The sequence below is a fragment of the Phyllostomus hastatus genome, unplaced genomic scaffold, assembly GCF_019186645.2.
Source record: "Phyllostomus hastatus isolate PE091 unplaced genomic scaffold, TTU_PhHast_1.1 phas_scaffold_93, whole genome shotgun sequence".
Lineage (NCBI taxonomy): Eukaryota > Metazoa > Chordata > Mammalia > Chiroptera > Phyllostomidae > Phyllostomus > Phyllostomus hastatus.
In genome coordinates this window covers 25,534,007-25,556,670 of record NW_025334042.1, presented here as the reverse complement: position 1 = coordinate 25,556,670, position 22,664 = coordinate 25,534,007, and the positions used below count along the sequence as shown (strand labels likewise).

Genomic DNA, 22,664 nt, shown 5'->3' with positions numbered 1-22,664 from the left:
GATTTTAGGGTTGTTGTATCTATTTTCTCAAAAAACAAATGCCATTGGAAATTTGATAGGGATTGCATTGGATCTATAGATACAGTGTTTAACAATATTAATCTTCTGATTCATAAACATGAAATATCTATCCATTTATTTGTGTATTTAATATCTGTCATCAAAGTCTTAAAGTGTTCAGTGTACTGGCCTAGGAGTTTGCTCCCATGCCCCAGCAAGGCCATAAAGTGAGCTCCACAGTCAGTATGACTCTTTAGCTAGAGATACAAATCAGGCAGAATTGCCAGGCAAGCTCCCTGCTTGGTATCTCTGTTTGGGCAAGCAGGATCCAGCCTGCTAAGATCTGAGCACTAGTGGCTATAAGCACTCCTGTTTCTCCACCTCTGTCTGTTTGATCTCCAGTGGTTGAACTCCACAGATTCCCCCAGTGAAACCCATGAGATGAATACCAAGTGAGCCTCCCAGGAAGTGTCCCACATTTTGGGGGAAACTGGATTTCTACCTTGGGTTCTCTTTTCCCCGCTAGAGAAACCATAGGTCTTTATGGTCTCTCTCAGTGTGATACTGTGCCAGCCAGGAAGAGCAGTAATGTAGTCAAGATGCAACAGCTCTTCTCAGTCTTCTCATGTGGTCCTTCTCAGTCTCTGTTGTCCCGAAGGGCACATCAACTTCACTTCAGGTTCCAGAATTTTCATGACAATATTTTGTCTATGGATAGCGTATCTCCTTTTTAAAAATTTTATTGTATTTTTTCCATTACTATTAAGGCCCTTATACTCCCCTCCTGCCTTATATACTTTATTTTGTAAGTGGGACTGAAGTCGGGAATGACCATCTTGATGACATCAGCCCCTCATATTTTAGGTTTAATATTATGGTCTATAATCCATTTATTATTAAATGTTAAACATGGGATGGATGAAAATTCATTATTTTGCATGTGGATATCCAATTGTTCGAGCACAATTTGTTGGGAAGATGCTTTTGCACATCTTTGTAAAAAATAAGTTTTGTGTATATGTGTGAGTTTATTTCTGGACTTTGTAATATTTTCTATTGGTCAGCTTTTCTATCTTGACACCAGTTCCACATTTCCTTGATTACTCTAGTTTTGTGAGTCTTGAAATTAGCTCCATTTTGTCTTCTGGCTTTGGTCTTCTATTTTAGAACTATTTTTGCCATACTAGCCCTTTGTATTTCAATATGAATTTCAGAACTCATTCATCAGTTTCTGCAAAAAAACTTTCCAGGGTCCTATTTGGGATTGCACTGACTCAAAAATTGGTCTGAGTCAAATTTGCATCTTCTGACTATGAACATGCATGTCCTTCCACTTGCTGAGATCTTATGTAATTTCTCTCAGCAATGTTTTACAGTGCAATGTACAGGCCTTTCATACATTTTATCAGATTTATCACTGTGATGTTGTGACTTACAATAAGAAATACATTGAGGTCTGTTTAGAAGGTATCCAATCATGTAATATGAAAAATAGAGACATTTATGGAAGGAGATACGAGATACAAGATACAAGAAACACTGTATATAGGACAATGACGCCTAAGTTCTCTTCAAAATAGGCACCTTGGGATCTCACACAGTTCCCCCATTCCCCATCAGCTGCCCCATTATATTTTCCTGAATCTCATTGACAGTCTGAAATCTCTTCCCTTTCAAAGGTGATTTTAGTTTGGGGAAAAAGCCAGAAGTCACAGGGCACCAAATCTGGGCTATAGGGGGGCTGAGTCACCTGGGCAATTGGATGTTTCACAAAAAAAATTCTACACAAGATGTGATGCATGAGTGGATGTGTTGTCATGATAAAGCTACCAATCATCAGTTGCTCATAGCTGCAGACTCCTGAATCATCCAAATATTTTTCTATGTAGAAATGTTCAAGTTTAATGCAAAATTTAATGCAGATCCATTGCTCTACTCGCTCAGTCATTTTGAATGCAATGACCGCACAGTACACATGCTCATTCAACAGCATCTACTGCCCCCACTGACTAGTACAGTGAAGTTGTCATTGTTCACACATGTGTATTCCAGTCCACTCTCGTTGGCTGCCAGGCAACATCTATGTCGTACAAACCATTTTCATTATACTAGCAATGGCTGGACCTTTTCTGGATAGATATATTTGGGCTTTATCTTGGTTCCTAGCACAGAACTCTTAAAACCTCTGGAATTTCTGAAGTGATAAGAGCACAAAGACTCTTGATACTCATAACAAATCCCTTTTAATTAAACCTGAGTTTATGTTAATGAGGTGATTTTTGGAAAGCACTTAAGGATGGGGGCTAGTTGTCAGGAGAATCTATCATGTGATTGGAGAATTGAAACATCCAGGGACAGTACAGGGGCTGGAGGTTGAATCAATGGCTTATAATTTAATCAATCATGTCTATGTAGTGAAGCCTCCATAATAACCCCAAAGGATAGGTTTCAGAGAGTTCCTGTGTTGATGAGCACACCTGGAGACTTGGGAAGAGTGGCAGGCGCTCTTGGAGAGACCATGGAAACTCCATGCTCTTTCCCTTTGCCTCACCCTATGCATTTCTTTCATCTGGCTGTTCCTGAGTTATAGCCTTTTATAATAAACTGGTGATCTAGTAAGTAAAATGTTTCTCTGAATTCTATGAACTGCTCTAGCAATTTAATAAAACCTGAGGAGGGAGTTGCAGAAACCTCTAACTATAGTCTGTCAGTCAGAAGAACAGGTGACAACCTGTACTTACAACTGATGTCTAAAGTGGTTGCGGGTGGGACAGTCATGTAGGATTAAGCACTTAACCTGTGGGGACTGGTGCTATCTGAAGGTAGGTTGTGTCAGAATAGAGTTGAATTATAGGACACCCAGCAGGTGTTCTGAGAATTGCTTGTTGGTGTGGGGAACCCCACCACTACCACCACATTGGAATTGGTACTAGACTCATTTTAATCTCTAAGTATTTATTTAATAATTTTAGATACTATTTGAAATGGCAATTTTAAGAACTTCAATTTCTGCTTATTTGATTCTAGTATATGGAAATATAATTATTTTTGTATATTGACCTTGAATCCTGAAACCTTGTTAAACAAATGAATAGTTCTAATAGACTTGTATATTCAATTAAATTTTCTATATAAATGGTGTCTTTCATAACTAAAAACAGTTTTACTTCTTCCTTTCCAATCTGGATGCCTTATATTTGTTATTCTTGCTATATAGAGTAAGCTGAAACCTCCAGTAAAATGTTGAAGAGCAGTGTTGTGATCTGGCCATTCTGCTCCTAGGTATTTACTCAAGAAAAATTAAATTATATGATATGTGTTCAGAAAAAGTCCAGACATTATTAATATAACAAGAATGGTTTGCGTGACATCGATGTTACCTGGCAACCAAGGAAAGTGGAATGGAATATGTATGTGTGACCGAGGATGACTTCACTGTATTACTCAGTGAGGGGAGTAGGTGCTGTTGAGCAAGCATGTGTACTGTGTGTCCATTGCATTACAAATGATTGAGCGAGTAGAGCAATGGATCTGCATTAAATTTTCCGTTATGTTTGAACATTCCTCTGTGGGAAAATATTAGGATGATTCAGAAATCCACAGTCATGGCATCGGGTGATTGGCAGTTTTATCACGACAACACACCCACTCATGCATCACACCTTGTGCAGAATTTTTTTGTAAAACATCTGATTGCCCAGGTGACTCAGCCCCCTACAGCCCAAATTTGGTGTCCTGCAATTTATGCCTTTTCCCCCAAACTAAAATCACCTTTGAAAGGGAAGAGATTTCAGACTGTCGATGAGATTCAGGAAAATATGGCAGAGCAGCTGATGGTGACTGGGAGAACTGTGTGAGGTCCCCAGGTGCCTAGTTTGAAGGGGACTGAGGAGTCATGGTTTTATGTGCAATGTCTCTTGTATCTTGTATCACCTTCCATAAATGTCTCTATTTTCCATATAATATGGCTGGATACCTTCTAAACAGACCTTATATATCTGTATGAACAAGAATGTTTTAGCACCTTTATTTGCCATAGATGAAAACTGAGAAAGCCTACTGTCTTATCAGCAAATGACTAAATATACAAACTGCATATCACACAGTTGAATATTATTCAGCATCACATAAGAATGAACTATTGATTTGCTATAACATGCATGAGTATCAAAACAATTATTCTGAGTGAAAGAAGCCAGACAGCAGAGCACATACTATATGATTTTAGTTATATGAAGTTCTGTAATATGGAAATTAATGGGAATGCAACTTAAAGGAAATAAAAAACAGTAGCTATTTAGTAATGGAGTCAAGAGATAATGAAGAAAGTGTGGAAAAATGGATTACAAATATACATGAGGAATCCCCAGGGGTGGGGGTGGTAGATATTTTAATTATTTTGACTGTAGTTATGTTTTCAAGAGTATACCAATGTGTCAAAACTTAATATTTTAGTGGCTTATCATATGTCAATTGTACCTCAATAAAAATTAAAAAATGATTTTTAAACAACACCACAGACAATGAATAAACTCAGGTCTAGGATTATCTGGCCAGAAGTAGGTAGAGAATATCAACTCTGTTGTATGATCCCATCACCAGAAAGTCCCTAAATGCAGCCCCAACTCTGAGACATCTAAAGAGCAATTATAATGTCTGATTAAATCAGGGATTAAGTGGCAAAGATGGATAGTCTGTCAATTGAAATAAGAAATAAATATCATGCAGAGGCAATTCTCAAAGAAAAGTTCCTAGTGGTTCTATTGGATTTAAACTTGGGGTAGGAAATAATATTAAGGTATTTAAAGTATAGACGCCAATGCCTATCATGATTATTGCAAACACATAATTAGTACTGAACAAATATTGCCAACTACTTAACTACTGGTATTAAGTTGAAGAAACATCTGCTCTTTTTCCAGGAAAATAAAGAACCTGCCATTGGTGCCATTCCACTCTCAATTACAAAGCCATGGTCTGTGAGTTTATGGAAATGCTCTTGAAGTTCTTGTTGGCTATAATTCAGTTCTACTATGACCCTAAGTAGGACATTTGTTCAATTCCTCACACCTACAGCAACAGTTCTCAGATGGGTTTTACCCTGCTCACTCTGCTGTGCTTGTTGAAAGGCAATGATTTTATGCAAACATGCTCAGTTCCCAAAGCTGTCTCTGTCTGTTGCCTCATCCCAGAGTACCATCACTGTATGAATACAGAATCACAGTCTGATCCCTCTTCAGGCTTCATGCTTTCTGTAGTTCAACAGGGTTCCTGCTTCATTAGAAACAGTCTGATGACAATCAGAATTCTGTTCAATTCAGTCAATAATACATATAGCTTATGAACCTGAATGAACTACCTAGTCTCCTTAAGCTTGAGTTCACTCACTTGTAAAATTAAAACATAATGACTACTTTAGTGGATGTTAGAGAATTGAATGAGCCTACCACAGTATCAGACACATAGCAGATGCTCAACAAGCATTGTTCTTAGTATTATTGCTCATATCCCTCCATGGGAACAGCCTTCTTCATATTATTCTCTTGTCTGATCTTCCCAATAGTTTCCTCACTAAGTGCAAGTTTGATAAGGGCAGGGATTCTGGCTGTTTAATTTGTTGATGGCTTCCTGGGGCTTAGAACTATACCATAGTAAATGCTCAATAAGCTCTTGTTGGATGAAGGAATAAATGAATGGCCTACCTCATCTCCCACCTTGAACAGTCCATTCACTGAGGAGAGGATCCCTATTCAATTCATCTTTATAATACCTCACAGTCCTAGTTTAGGGCTTGCAGTAAATAAATATTTGTTGAATGAATGAAAACCTAAACAATTACCTCAACGATTCTGTTTTCACTTCCCAAACACTAACTGCAATCTTAATCACCATTCCTAGCATTTTAAGCTCCATATTCAGAGGGAAAAATACTTGAAATAATATGCCTTCATGTTCAACCAAACACACATACAAATTAAAGTTAAAAGCATAAGGAGTGGCATTTATGTTCAATGGCACTAAAAATTTAAAGATTGCTCAATGATTTGGAGTGCTTTTTTTTCTTGAACTTGTCTGCTTTTCAATCCCATACAATGAATAGTAAATAGTATGTATTTAATAGAACATTTCTGAAGTCAGAGCATATTATTGAATAACCAATAAAATGTGCCTTTCAACTTATATGGAGGGCTGATATAATCAGCTTTTTAATGAATCCCTAGGCTGTAGCAGAAAGTTTTATAAATCTCAAATAGTGAGATTTTTATGAAAGTTATTAGCATACTTGTTCACCAAAGAACTTTACACCATTTCCTGGGATTGTTTAACCATTTTAATGAGGCAAAAATTACCCAAAAAAAAAGCTTATGCTTAAATGTTATTGGCAATATAGAGAACAAAGATGCATGTAGCCATCACTCACATACTGGATAAGCATGATAAAATAAAGAAGAGATGATTGTGTATTTGCACGTGATTTGAACTCACGTTAGTTGATTTCTTAATGGAAAAATATGACCTCCTACCTTTAAAATTTAAATGACCTTTTGGAGACTTACTAAAAAGAAATCTTGCCCAACTTTGCTAACATTATATGACCCACATGAAATAACATCTTGATGTATTAGTATATGAATCAAAAACATCTGTATCATGTTTGGCTTAAAATATACATTGATTTGAAAATAAAGTGGAAAGTTGTAAAAATGTATGCTTTATTTCAAAGAATGTAAACCATTAAACACATTTTTGATACTGTTCTAAAATTTAATTCAGTTGTCTGAAATAAAGCTCAGAGAAGTCTATCTTTTGTCCTGATGTGGAACAACAATTGATCCTTGAACAGCGTGGAGGTTGGAGGTTTCAACTCCTGTGCAATTGAAAACTCATATATAACCTTTGGCTCCACAAAAACTTAACTACTTATAGACTACTGCTGACTGGAAGCTTACTCATAACACAAACAGTCGATTAACACATATTTTGCATGTGATATGTATTATATACTGTGTTCTTACAATAAGCTAAGCTAGAGAAAACATAATTTAAAATATCATAAGAAAGAAAAATACATTTGTCGTACTGTACATACTTATTGAAAACAAATCTGCATATAAGTGAACCAGTTCAATTCAAACCCATCTTCCTCAAGGGTCAACTGTGCATAGAACCTTCCAGCAGAGTTTTGTCCTGAGTGAGTTGACTCAGAGCAGGTTTATTCATAGGCTTCAGGAAGTCCCTGAAGCCCCTGGAATTGTGCTCAAAGTTTTATGTGTATGTGCAGACATGTCTTTATCCAGAGCACAGTTTTTCATCCTTGGTCATATTGACATTTGGGGCCAGATCATTCTCTGTTGTGGGAGCTGCCCTATGTATTGTAGACAGCTCTGGCTGTCTGGCATTGTCTGGCATTGTCTCGGGCCTCTGCCCATGAGTACCAGTAGCACAGCCCCAATCATGACTATGAATAAATTGCTCTATTTTTATATTAGAAAAAAATGTCTCCGGATATTACAAATATCCCTGGAAAACCACTGATGTAGAGAGAGGGTCCACTGGTTTTATCATATTCCTAAACAGGTTAACAGCCACTGCTTTAGTGTGTAGAACAAGAGTTGTACTCACCTCCCCACTGGGCCCCAAAGATAAGCCCACTGGTCCGGCCTTTGGAATTCCCCCCAGAATGAAGCCCATTGTTGTTACTCTTATCTCAGGCAGAACCATGGGGCTCCCATCACCATCCTTCCCCCTGATAATTGCAATCACGTAAAGATCTGGGTTTTTTTCCAAAAACATTTGACTAAGATCTACCCATTGTTTATGGCTTCAGAAAGCCTAAGGATTGTGTTTAAAGATGGGGAATTAAAAACCTCCCAGGTCTGTTAAGTTTTGTCGCTCATCTTGTTTTGGTTCCCCACCTTACAAACCAGTGCTTGACTTGTGTGATCAATACATATTTAGTTAATGATTGGATAGCTGCACTGTGAAACTCACAGCATCTCTGGGAGCTTATTCTTAATTAAAAGACCCATAGGTAGTAAGAAGTATTTCTGAAATCCCTCCCTCCCAAAGTTCCAATTTTCTCTGCCTATCTGTTGTAAAGCTTTTGCCTCAGAGATTCGCTGCAAGGAGAACAGAGCCCAATGAATCTATTCCACACCATTAACTTGGACTCGGCAGCGGATTCTCTCCTTGCTCTGTGAAAGTTTGGCCCCATGTGCAGGTCACAGGTATCCCTGAAAGCATATAACATTCAAAGTATCCTCATCACCTCCACTGGAACTCTTGTGGGTGGTAGGATAGTTCTGCTGGGTTTTCCTTTAGCCAGCTAATCCATGGATTTTCACCTGCTTTCCTTTGCCTTTCAAAACCTACCACCCACTGTCGTTGGTGTTCTTTCCCACATCTTTTCCTTTTTTCTTTTTCTTTTCCAATTTAATTCTGAAGTGGAATACAGTCTCCCTACACACACACACACACACACACACACACACACACCTTTCTTGCCTACACCACACAGACTATATTAAAACAAAAATTTAGCAATATACCATTTCAAGAGATACACTACAACATAAGGACATAAAGAGGTAAAAGTACAAGTGTGAAATACCACCCAAAAGACAGCTAATGTGGGCAGAGGGACTCCAAGTACAATGGCAACACTAGAGCTAAAGAGGGTTGCTACATAATAAAAGGTTTGATCCACTGGGAATACAAATCTAAATTTACATGTACTAATAAAATAACTTAAAATATGTGAAGCAAAATTTGACAGAACTATATAAGCAACTTGACAAATCCTCTGTTACAGTGATATTTTTGTCATAACTTTCTCAGTAATTGGATCAAACAAACCCTACATCAATAAGTATACTAAGACTTGGTATTACTGTAACAAGCTCTATCATACATACATAGTATATATTTCAATTCTTATCCATCTAATCCATTCTCCAATAAAATATTTCACACCAATTCCTTTATGTAAACTTCTAGTGTCTCCTTTCTATCCACTCTCATGATTTCTTTCTTACTTCACTGAGAACTTTTAAGCAGTGCAAATTTTTCCAGACTCCCTCTACCACATCTACCCACTTTCCAACATCTGCACCCATACTCTGCATTCCCATGTTTACTGTGGATGAACTCTCTCTGCTTTGTTGTAAAGTCAGTCTGTGCCCTTGAGCACTGGACCCCATCCTCTTCTGGCCTCTTTTCTCTAACAGTCCTCCTTTCCTACCTATTTCATCCTGTTGGATCATTCCAATTAGCATTCTCACCAGCAAGACCCCATCTCCCCTGAAAATACTCCTTCATGCTAGCAACTAAGTCTCCCAACACCTCTCATCTGATACTCTCGAATCTATGCTAGACCAGCTATCACTCCCATCACTCCACCAAAACTGTTCTTGTCAAGCTCTCCATGCTAAGTCTAATGGCCTTTTCTGAGTTCCCATTTTACTGTACTAATGTCTGCACTAATCCTATTTATCACTCTCTCTTCCTTATTCACTTTCTTTTTTTTTAAGAGTTTATTTACTTATTTTTAGAGAGATGGGAAGGGAGGAAGAAAGAGAGGGAGAGAAACATCAATGTGAGGTTGCCTCTTATGTACCCCCTATTGGGGACCTGGCCCGCAACCCAGACATGTGCTCTGACTAGGAATTGAACCAGTGATCCTTTGGTTTGCAGGCCAACACTCAATCCACTGAGCCACACTAACCAGGGCTTATTCATGTTCTTTATTAGCTTCTAGGATACCCATCCACTTGGCTTTCTTCCCACTTCAACCACTCCCCATCACTAGCATTACTACCTGAGCTCTGCCTCCTGTCAAATCAGTGGCGGCATTAGATTCTCATAGGAGCATAAACGCTGTTGTGAACTGCCATGTGAGGGATCTAGGTTGCATGTTCCCCATGAGAATCGAATGCCTGATGATCTGAGGTGGAGCTAAAGCAGTGATGCTAGTGATAGGGAACAGCTGCAAATACAGATTATCATCAGCAGAGAGTTTCGACTGCACAGAGACCATAATAAATCATTCAAAGATTCATATCAAAACCCTATCAGTGAGTGGCAAGTGATAACTAAGCTGCATTTGGCTTTATAGTGGCAAGTGAGTTGATGTACTTCAATTGTACAGCTGCATCTGGTGGCAGACTTTAAGTCAGAATCCGACACTTTAGTCAACATGTGGTCTACCCATTATTTTATTTACCACTTCTCTCCATGCTTCTTTCCTGCACTGCACATTTATCTCAGTCACAATTTTGGTAAAGCCACCAGTGAACCCTAGCCAAAATGAGTAAAAAACAAATGCTGCTAGAGAGCTTCTTTGAAAAGGGGGAAAGACCCAATGATGAGACAGCAGAAGGCTCTAAAACTGCCAACAAAAAGAAAGCTGCATTTAAAAGAAAATACCAAGAGTCCTGCTTAAATTATGGGTTCACTGCAACAGGTGACTCACATTCTCCAAACCCACTTTATATAACATGTGGTGACCAGCTATCTAACAAAGCCATGAAAGCTTCAAAGTTGCTTCGCCACATGGAGACCAAGCACCCTGCATTAAAAGACAAGCCTTTTGAATTTTTCAAAAGAAAAAAAAACAGGAACACGAAGGACAGAAGCAATTATTGAAGATCACCACATCATCAAATGAGAGCATCATTCTTAGTGGCTGACCACATTGCTAAAGCTGAGAAGCTCTTTACCATTGGTAAAGAGTTGATCCTGCCTGCTGCTAAGGACATTTGTCGTGAACATGTAGGAGAGACTGCAGTTCCAAAGGTGGCACATGTTCCTCTTTTGGCTAGCACCATAACTAGATAAATTGATGTAATAGCAGAGGATATGGAGGTACAATTGTTAGAGAGAATTGCATACCACAACTGTGGTATGTAATCCAGGTTGATGAGTCTATTGATGTTGACAACAAGGCAACAGCGCTTGCTTTCATGCGATGTATTTTTCAGGAAGATGTGCATGTTATGTGCACTTTTGTTGCCAACCAACACCACAGCAGCAGAACTATTCAAGTCTTTGAATGACTGCATATCAGGAAAACTGAACTGGTCATTTTGTGTCAGTATATGCTTGGATGGAGCAGCTGCCATGACTGGACGGCTTTCTGGCTTCACCATTAGGGGCAAAGAGGTCAGTTTTGAATGTGAGTCTATGTACCGCGTTATCCACATAGAAATGCTGGCTAGCCAAAAAATGTCACCTGAACTTAACAACATTTTGCAGGATGTGATTAAAATTATCAACCACATTAAGGTGCATGCCCTTAACTCATGTCTGTTCATTCAGCTCTGTGAGGAGATGGACGCAGAGCACACATGTCTTCTCTCATACACAGAAGTGAGATGAGTTTCTCAAGGCAGATCACTGGCCAGAGTGTTTAGGCTACAAGCACTGCTCCAGAGATTCCTTTAAGAAAAACTGTCACCACTGGCAGCACATTTCAGTGACACACAGTAGGTCATAAAAATTGCTTGCTCGTGTGACATATTCAACCTGCTGAATGAACTCAATCTGTCACTTCACAGTAGAACAATAACTGTTCAAGTTGGCAGATAAAGTGGCTGCATTCAAATCCAGGCTGGAATTGTGGAGGTGACGAGTGAGCATTGGGATTTTTGACATGTTTTGGACATTAGCAGAGACTTTGAAAGAGACTGAGCCAGGGCCTTCTTTCTCCCAGCCGGTGTGTGATCACCTACCTCAGCTTTCAGAAGAGCTGGAGCATTACTTCCCGACCACAGAAGACCCCTGAACTGGGAAGGAATGGATCCGTGACCCATTTGTGAATAAGCCAGGTGAATGGACTTTGTGCTAGAAAAGGATCAACTGCAAATGAGTGGCCATAAAAGTATGTTTGAGACAACTTCAAATCTCCATACATTCTGGATTAAAGTCAAGATGGAATATCCTGAGACTGCCACAAAAGCACTGAAAAGCCTGCTTCCATTTCCAACAGCCTATCTTTGTGAAGCAGGGTCTTCTGCAATGAAAGCAATGAAAACAAGATTACAGAGTAGACTGGATATAAGCAACACACTTCAGGTGTCACTGTCTCTCATCACCCCCCGATGGGATGATCTAGTTGCAGGAAAACAAGCTCAGTGCTCCCACTGATTCTGCATTATGGTGAGTTGGATAATTATGTCATTATATATTGCAATGTAATAATAATAGAAATAAAGTGCACAATAAATGTAATGTGCTTGAATCATCCCAAAACCACCACTCCCCACCCTGCCCCGGTTCGTGGAAAAATTGTCTTCCATGAAATTGGTCCCTGGTGCCAAAAATGTTGGAGACTGCTGTCTTAAGGTTACTTGTCTCTGTCAGACCTCACAATGCTGGAGAGCCTCAGAGCTCAGCCCTTGGTCCTCCTCTCTTCTCTTCTCGTGCTCGCTCCCTTGGCAACTTCATCCAGTCTCAGGACTTAAATGCTATCTATATGATAATGACTCTCAAATGTATGTCTCTAGCCCAGGCCTCTCCCCTGAAGTCTAATTTTGTGTATCCAGTTACCTACCGAACATCTCCACTTGAAAAACTCATTAACACAAACTTGCCACTGCCACCAGCATGGAGTCTTTGTACCGAGTCCCTTTCTTAGTGTTCAAATGCCCCAACCTGAAGCTGAGGGAGCTGCCCTGGTGCACATGCCCTCGGCTGTGATGATGTATGCTCTGGTGGTGGTGCTTTCCTCTTTTATCACTGGAGGAATAATTTATGATGTTACTGTTGAACCCCCAAGTGTTGGCTCTGCGATTGTTGGGCATGAACATCCAAATGGACAATATGTTATAGAAGGACTCATGTTCAGCCTCCTATTTACAATGGGGAGTTAAGGTTTCATAACCCTAGGTCAACCCAATGCACCAAACATTCCAAAACTCAATAGATTTCTTCCTCTATTCGTTGGATTTGTCTGTGCCTTATTGAGGTTTTTTTCATGGTTAACCTGTTCATGAGAATAAAACTGCTGGGCCATCTGATGGGTAAAGGTGCCTTTTGAGAAGAAATCTGTGGACACTGGATTTACGCCTGTTAATAAAATGTTAAAGGTTATGCTAAACCTCTAATATGAAACATGGGAAAGGATGAAAAGTAGAAATGAAGCACCTAGTAGAACACATGAGAAGCATATTAAAACTCAGACTAGAATATCTTCTTGGCATCAAATAGACAAGCTTATCACAGTATTTTTTTCCTGATGATCTATACTAACATATGTTAATTGGCATTTTCTTCTCAATTTTTTATATCTTAAAGAAAATATACTCCATTTATACAACTATAATAGTAAATAGAGTGATTATTTTTTATAACCACCTTAACATTCTTTGGGGATGACATTCCTGACTTTCATGAACTAATGTAAAATTAAAAAGCAAGATCCATAAGCTGAGAACTCTGGACAGCTTCTCAGCTTTACCTGTGGTGCTTTGCCTTTAGGTAGAGTGTGTGACTGTACATTATTTCAGATGTGTATGTGAGGCTGTTTCCTGAACAATGAGGTGTAGGAAAGGAACAGAAGTAAATTTTAATTAAAAGAAGTTCAAACTCTGCTAATGGGGGAGAGGTTAGGGGGTGCAGGGATTGAGCAAAAAGGAAAAAAAACTCATAGATATGGACGAGGGTGTGGTGATTGCTGGAGGGAGGTGGGTAACAGGGGACTAAATGGTAATAAAAATATACAATAAAGATTAAATTAAAAAGCAAATAAAAAATACAAACTCAACATGGTTAAGACTTAATTTCTGATCTCCCACCAAAAACCCTAACTTACCCACAGACTTCCCTATCTTAATTTCATTCCTCCATGAGCCTAGGCAAAAAAACTTGGAGTTATCACTATTCCATCTGTCTCATACCACCTTTATTCTGTCAAGAAATTCATTTGGCTCTATCTTTTAAATATATCCAGAATTCAACCACTTCTCTCTACTACCATTGTCCAAGCCTCCACCATCTTCTGGGATGATTGCCACACTATTGTTCTGACTTTTCTGCTTCCACCCTTCCCCTTTTAGTGTATTCTCAACACAGTCGCCACAGCAACCCTTTGAAAATGTAACTCACATCCTCATGTCCCTGTTGCTCTCATCCCATTCAGAGAAACACCCAAGGACCTTATCATGAAATGCACCTCTTATTGTCTGGCCTCATCTTTTATTATTCTCTGTCGTGTGCGCCCCTCCAGTCCCACTGCCTCCTTGCTGTCCTTTGAACACAGCACAGAGGCTCCCGCTCATTGGTATCTGCAGCTGTGTAGTCTGTTTTCCCACTTATATTCTCTGCACTCCCTATCCTCACCACCTGAACTGGGCTTCCCCCAGATACTTAAATGACTAATTTCCTCACTTTCTGTAAGTCTCTACTCATATGTCATCTTCTCAGTGAATCCTTCCATGACCCTTTTATTTACAAATGAAAAAAACCACCCCAGCCATCCTGTATTACTTCCCCACCATAACCTTTATCAGATCCTTACTCCTAACATGCTATACTCATTATTTATTATCTGCCTTCCTCCCCGAGAATGGAAGCATTTAAAGCAGAGATTTCTGTCTGCTTGCTTTGTTCACTGATGTATCTCAGGCACCTCAAAGATTTCCTGGAACATCATACACACTTTGTAGATATTGTTAAATGAAAGAATGACCAAATGAACAAATAAATGAATGAATATGTAGAACTCTGTATCCAACATTCTTTTTAAAACACAAGTGGAATAATTATAAAATTTGAGCACTTGCAATTATAAAAGAGGCATAGAGTCTATCTGAAAGCAAAAAGAAGAATGTCTCACTCAGAATCTTATGTTCAGGTACCTATTGATGGATGAAATAATATCTAGAAGATTTTTTAAATGCATGTAGCTGAGGAATGAAAGCGAGTGCAGCAAGGTTTGAGTGTTCTAGGAAGAATGAAAGAACACAAGCAAAGACAGACCCAAAGGCAATAGTGAGAGTATGCAATGAAAGATGCAATGAAAAATGTCTGGAGTACGGAGATGGTGGTGAATGATGAGGCTGGACTGAGAATTAAGTAGAAGCTGCATCACAAAGTTGTGTGCCCCTATTACAGAATTTAAACTTCATTCTAAAAGCAATCGGAAATCTTCCAGTTCCTTAGCTTCCTTATCACAGAGACCTTTCTCTCCACCCTGTCAGCCATCCATCTCCATGGCCTGATCCTAGACTTTATCAGCACTAGCATTTCAGGAATACATAGAGGCCAAGGGATTTGTTCCCCAACAAGTGTTCAATGTGATGAGACAGGTCTCTTCTGGAAGAAAATGCCAAAGAGGGGCTACCTCACACAGGAGTCATTGTCAGGACACAAGACAATGAAGGGCAGGCTGACATTATTGTCATGTGGAAATGCAAGTGGGGACTTTAAACTGAAGTCTTCCCTTGTCCACCATTCTGAAAACCTGTGTGTTTTCAAAAAATAGAAATAATTTCATGAAAAACAAGTTGAATGTGATGTGGAGGACCAACCGCAAAGCTTGGGCAATCAGGCAATTTTTCATCAAGTAGATTCATGAGGTGTTTGCCCCACATGTGAAGAAATACCTCCAGGAGAAGCAATTTCCACTCAGGGCACTTCTTGTAATGGACGACACTCCTGCCCACCCTCCAGGCTTGGGGGCTGAGCTGGTGGAGGTGGACAGCTTCATCACCATTAGGTTCTTGCCACCTAACACCTCTCAGCTAGCCCATGGACCAGCAGGATATTAATTTAAAGAAGTTCTACACAAAGGCACTGTTTCAGAAGTGTTTTGAGGTAACCTCTGCAACTAATTGAACCCTCAGGGAGTTATGGAAGAAACATGACAATATCCTCACTTACTGGAGGATCATAGACAAAGCATGGCAGGAGAGAAGGGCGTGACTTCCAGGGCTGTACAAGCAGCCTCGAAGAAATTTTGGCCTGAGTCAGTTGCTGAAAGAGACTTTGAGGGCTTTGAGTATAAGCCTGTGTCTTTCGTGGAGGACACTGTGTCTCTGGGCAGGCCCGTGGGCTTGGAGGCAGATGGCGATGATGCCAAGGCGTTGGTGGAGGCCCACAACACTGCACTGACCTTCAGAGGGAGCAGCAGCTGGAGGTGGCTGAGGAGCTTTCTTCAGAGGGGGAGGGAAGGGAGGATATTCCTCCTTCACTAATTAAGGAAATGCTTAGGAAATGGGGAGAAAGGCACAGATTTTTAAGAAATATTACCCTGACAAACAAGTAGAAAACTGTGTGATAAATTTATTTGATTACAATGCAGTGTTTCACTTCAGGCAAGTGTTAAAACATAGGGGAAAGCATACATCATTGGATAGGTTTCCACTCTGACAGAGGCCCAGTGAACCTGAAGCAAGGTCTAGTGCAGCAAAGAGACAAAAGAGAAAGAACCGCAGAACAGCTACCTGAAGTTTTGATGGAAGGGGGCGCCCCTTCCAAACAATAGCATTCCTCCATCCCTCCTCTCTCTATTTAGTCATCATTAGTTTTAGTCATTAGTAGTTCTAGTGTATATGTAGATTTCCAATTTTTACTGCATATTTCACTTCCTTTTTGTTAAATTTTCATTTACATTTCATGTACTTTTTGTTTTAAACATGTTTATTTATAGATTAAACAGTACTGTATCCATGTGCTGTATATAAGAACAGTTAAAACAGAATCATTTGGGGGTCTGGAAGGGATTAATTCAATTTATGTTATTTCTAATGGGAAAAAATGATTCAGTTTTTGAACAAATCACTTCTCAAATAGTGTTCTGAAATGGATTAAGTTTGAGGACCGAGGTTCCACTGCAAGCATTTCACACGGAGCCTGCCAATCTTTGCAAACCCCTGTGACCCGCCCTGGGATGACTGAAGCAGGCGCTCTTCACTCTTCCTCCCATCTCTTCCCCACATGGGCATCCCTGTCATTCAGCTAGGGAGCTGCACAAAGGACAAGTGTGGGGGGAAGACTGGAGTAAAGCTCTTGGATACACTTAATTTGAAATCAAATCAGCAAATATTTATTGTAGGATCACTAAATTCCAGTCTCCCTGCTAGCTATTTGTTGGGAACCGCCCTGACTGGTATCAGAAGCTGAAAACCCCGCCTAGGCTAAAGCTAAGGGAACGCCCTTGGAACCGTGAGCCAGCAAGGAGACAAAAGCTTGTCTTCCTGGCAGGAATGCTGCTTCTGCTGCTTTATTCATGACTGAACCCCAAAAAGCTTGGTTGGTTAGCCAAAGACGGGTAAGATTCCCCAAGGGGGGAATGACCTAAGACAGGCATGATCACTTTGGGAGGCCCCCCCAAAAGAAGGACTTGGGGGGGGCTGCAGCAAAAGGGGGTGATGGACCCTCGCTCCTCGGCTTTGACATAGCCTGAGTTCTCAGCGTCTGGGGAAAAAACCTCCGTGTCTCCCAGTTGCCTTAGTTCCCTTGCTCCACCTAAGCCTGAAACAATGACAGGGTGGTGCAGCTCTGTACTGAGAAGTGCGGATTCCCCGGGGTGATCAGGCCTAAGAAAGAACATGTAAATTACTGTGAAACCTCCTTTGTTTAGAATGCTCTCAGTTGAATGAGAAGGGTCTTAGGAGGAAATTATTTTGTTCCTCAGTCTTACAGCTCTTTGACCCCCAACTCAATAGACCAGCAGAGTTCTTTGTTTTCTATGGTTCCTTACTTCCCCCTAATGAGTACTGTACTTTACCTGAATTATTATGCAGAATGAGCCTAATAAAAGCAGGTATGGACGGTAAATCAGCGCGCTCCCCACTAGGGGGGGTGGCCATTTCGTCCCTACTTCCCCACAGAAACTAGTCTGTCTCTGTGCATGTGGTGTTTTTTCTCATGTGTTTATTGTTGAGCCATCCATAGCGTTCCGTGGTCACTGCTGGCCGGTGACCCACGTGCAACAGCTATTAAAGATGGGGGGTTACGTAAAAACAGGTTGCTGACCTTACAGAGTTTGCAGTCTACCTAGATTCCTGAGGTCAGGAAGGAAAAGCAAGTAGGTAATTACCAGGGTGGCAGATGCTGGGACAAGGGAAGTTTGGAGTATGGCGGGAACATACAGTAGGGGTTTTACCCTGGGAGACCAGGGAAGATCTGAGGGATGAGTAAGAGTAGGGTTAGGGTTAGGGTTAGGGTTAGGGTTAGAAATGCAGGTGGGGAGCAAAGAGGGAGAGTAGTCTGGGATTAGCTTGTATAATAACTTGAATTATGAGAGCTAAAGAAATTTAAAGAAATGAAGAAAATCCAGCTACTTAGAATTTAGAACACATGAAGGAACATGGAAAGAGATGAGACAAGAGAGGCAAGCAGGAACCTGATCTCGGAGGACACTGTGAACATTTGAAGGGTGTGGGAGTAGATCTTAGCTTAGGGGAGAACCATAGGAAAATTGCAATGAGAAAAATGGCATGATCAGGTTTGCATTTTAAAGGGATCATTCTAACTACAATCTGGAGGAGTTAGAAGGAAACTAGAAGGCATGCAAAAAGACTGCTAGGAAACAAGAAGTGTGGAGACAATGATGATTCGGAATGCATCCATGACTGTGGGAATGGATAGGAGAAGGCAGACTGAAGAGGTGTTTAGAGGGACGCATAGACGAGACCGGGTGATTACGATAACTCCTTGTGGAATGTCATTGATAGATTCTTGGAAATTGTGACTAAGAAGTAACTCTAAGTTGACTCTGAACAACACAGGTTTGAACTGCATGGGTCCATGAATAAGTACATTTTTTTTTCACTAAATACAGTAAATGTATTTTCTCTTCCTTATGATTTTCTTAACATTTTATTTTCTCTAGCTTACTTTTGTAAGAATGCAGTATATAATACAAATAACATACACAACATATGTTAATCGACAATTTATGTTATTGGTAAGGCTTCTGTAGGCTCTTAGTACAGTCAGCCATCCACATCCACAGATTTCCAACCTCAGACTGAAATTACTATTTTCAATAAACAGTTGCTTGAATCTGCAGATGTTAAACCCATGAATACACAGGGATGGCTGCAGTTAAGTTTTGGTGGAGTCAAAAGTATATGTGAATTTTTGACTGCATGGCAGGTCATTGCCCTTAGCCCCCAAATTGTTCAGGAGTCAACTGTATAGTGGAACTAATTTTACCATAGGCTAACTGATAGAGACAAAAGTCAAGTTCCTACAGCATATTTATGGTGACAAAAACATCACCAAACTCCTAAAGAGCCAAAACACTTCTAATATTAAACCCTGAAACTATTAGCTATACATACATCTAAGAAAGAAGAGTAAGGCACTCCTTTTTCCCACCTCATGAAGCCTGTGGGGCCTGCCAGGAACAGGACCTCTACAAGAACAAGTAAGTCTGGAAGGCTGTGGTCCAAGGCCATTTTCACTGGCTATAAGTGGGCTCTCCCGAACCAGAGAGAGCACGAAGCTCTTCTTAGAATTGAAGGTGTTTATGCTCGAGATGAAACTGAGTTCTCTCTAGGCAAGGTATGTGCTTGTGTGTGCAAAGCAAAGAACAATACAGTGATTCCTGGTGTACTCTGGACAAAACCAGAGTACCATATTTTGCCATGTATAATGCACAATTTTTTGCCCAAATTTTTGAGGCAAAAATAAGGATGCATATTATACATGGTAGTACTAAATTCTGTATCTATATAAATGTTTTTAATTCTTTTATTTATGCTTATGCATTAAAAGTGTAACTCTAGAGCCCTCTCTGGTGTGGCTCAGTGGATTGAGTGTCAGCCTGTGAACAACCAAAGAGTCACTGGTTGGATTCCCAGTCAGGGCACATGCCTAGGTTGCAGGCCAGGTCCCCAGTGGGGGAGTGTGATGTTTCTCTCCCTCTCTTTCTCCCTCCCTTCCCTTCTCTGGAAATGAAGAAATAAAATCTTTTTTTAAAAAGTGTAACCTTAGAAAACAATAATGATATCTGTATGCAAAATAATACCCTGGAATATGATAATTAGTTTTGTTTCTAAAAATAAACAATTCAATTTAAAATTAAAACTAAAGATTTTTTTTCCTGAAATCTGGGCCAAATGTGTGGGTGTGCATTATACACAGCAAAATATGGTGATGTGGGGAAACGTAACTCATGTTTATGGAAACAGTGGCAGGGCTCATGCTAAATTCCAAAACAACCTTCCTGCGAAGGCCATTGGACACAGAACCCATGTAATGCTGTACCCCTCAAGGACTGAAACTTATTGAAGAGTAAATAAATAGAATGGATTTGTTTTCTCTTTAAAAAAAAGAAGGAAAATGAATAAAACAAGTAAGAGAATTCTTTTCCAGCCTGCTTATTCCAGTTCAGAGTCAAGGGGAACCAGAGACTATCCCAGCAGCTTGGGACAGGATGCCCTTCCACCACAGGTGTGCTCACACACCCCCACACACTTACTCGGACTGGGACAATTTAAGCACATCAATTCACCTAATCGTGCACATCTCTGGGATTGTGGGAGGAAACTGGAGTCCTTGGAGGAAATGCACACAGATGTGGGAAGACGGTGAAAACTCCATGTAGACAGTGGCCCTGTTCTGACAAGGAAGCATTTTTTTTTCTTTTCAATGCTACAATGTAAGGATGTTGAATAAAATGATGTTATTCAAGGACCTGCTGTAATTATACAAGAGGGGATCAAGGAGTAAAGTATCCACTTGACTCCCATGAATTCAGCAACCGGCTGTCTTATTTTGCTATTTATCAAAAGAGGGAACTACTAGTGAATATTTGAGGTGAAAGAAGAGCTCACACTTAATTTCTCATACCCAGATTCTACTGGGAAAATTTTTAATTGAATTTATTGGGGTGGCATTGGTTAATAAAATTATATAGATATAAGGTGTACAACTTTACAATACGTCATCTGTATACTGCATTGCATATGGACTGTTTATTAGAAGGAGGACGGAAAAATGAAGGGGATTTGAGGTTTACATTAAAAGGGAAGAAGACATATAATAACAAATTCAGGAAGAATTCAAACTACAATGTGAATTGTCAACAAGAAAAACAATATCTAACCTGACAGTGACTTAAACGTGTGTCCCACCTACCCCCAATCTTTTGGAACCATATGGTCCTAGCTTCTAGGCAAAATGGTCCGGAGGATTAAGGAAGTCTTTCCTTCTTTCACAATTGCTCTCCTGAGGAGTTAAGTTCTAAAGGCCGTGTGGCCTAGAAATATAAATAGCTGTTCTGGCTAAGCTCTAGGAGAGTTTACCATTACAATTAAGACAGAAAATAACTTATCCTGAAAGGGATCTTAGAAGTAATCCAACAAAAAAACATATTACCTATAAAGAATCAAATTGTTAAGAGGCTAAATAAAAGGCCACCAAGCCCAACCATTGTATTCTGAAGTGATATTTATAAGTTTGGGGAAAAAGAAAAAAAGAAAGAACTCATTTGAACTTGACATGTCTATAAGATAGCCATGTCAAAATTTGTGTGCTTTAATATTAAAAGTAACACAATTTATAACAGATTATTTGGAAAATAAAGAACAAGGAAAAGAAAGCAAACATCATCTTTAACCCAACTCAGAGACAGCTGCAGTCAATATATGGCTACATAGTCTTTTTCTAAACCTATACACACATACACAATTTTAGCTATTAACATATTATATATTTTTTTATTTTTAGACAGAGGGGAAGGGAGGGAGAAAGAAAGAGAGAAAGACATCAATGTGTGGTTGCCTCTCCCACAACCCCTACTGGGGACCTGGCTCGAAACCCAGGCATGCACCCTGACTGGGAATTGAAACGGTGACCCTTTGGTTTGCAGGCCAGCACTCAATCCACTGAGCCACACCAGCCAGGGCTATTAACATATTATTTTATAGTATGTTTTTTTCCTTTAACAATGAATCATGAACATTATTATAGATCATCATTCATCTACAATATTATTTTCAATAGCTTTATAGGACTTCATTATATAAATTTGCTAAAATTGATTTAACCAGCCTATTGTTATCAAAACCATATTATGAGATGACATTCAGGGCAGTGAAACTACTCTGCATAATACTGTAATGGTAGATATGTGTCATTATATATTTTTCAAAACCCATAGGCTATACCACAGCAAAAGTGAAACCTAATGTACACTGAACTTTAGGTGATAATGATGTGTCAGTACCGGTAGGCAGGCTCTTCAGTTGTAACAAACATACCACTCTGGTGCTGGGTGTTGGTAGTTGTGGGGAGATGTGTGTGGCGGGGGCAGAAGGAATAATGGGACATCTCTGCATATTCCATTCAATTTCTTGTGAACCTAAAACTGCTCTAAAAAGCCTAACATGCTATGATGAGTATCCTATTATATACAGCTACTTGCACATTTCTATTCCCTTAAGATAAATTCCAGTAAGTGGAACTGTCTTGACAGAGGGTATGCTCATTTACCTTCTTGTGTATGTCACCCAGTTTCTCTCCAGAAAGTTTTTGATAACTTACACTTCAACTAAGAGAGTTGATTTTTGACCCCTGACTCAGAATTGCTCATACTGTGTTTCACTCCACGCCTCCATTTACCCCATTCCCAAAATGGTGCTATAAAAACATTATTGAATGTTTCTATCAACAACATCCCTATTTGCTTAACCACATGTAGTACCAAGTTC

At 39.7% G+C, this 22,664-nt stretch overlaps 1 pseudogene; it reads left to right on the top strand.

The window, feature by feature from the left end:
• Positions 1-12,603: 12,603 nt before the first annotated feature.
• Positions 12,604-13,036, top strand: LOC123812634 (annotated as a pseudogene).
• Positions 13,037-22,664: the final 9,628 nt, after the last annotated feature.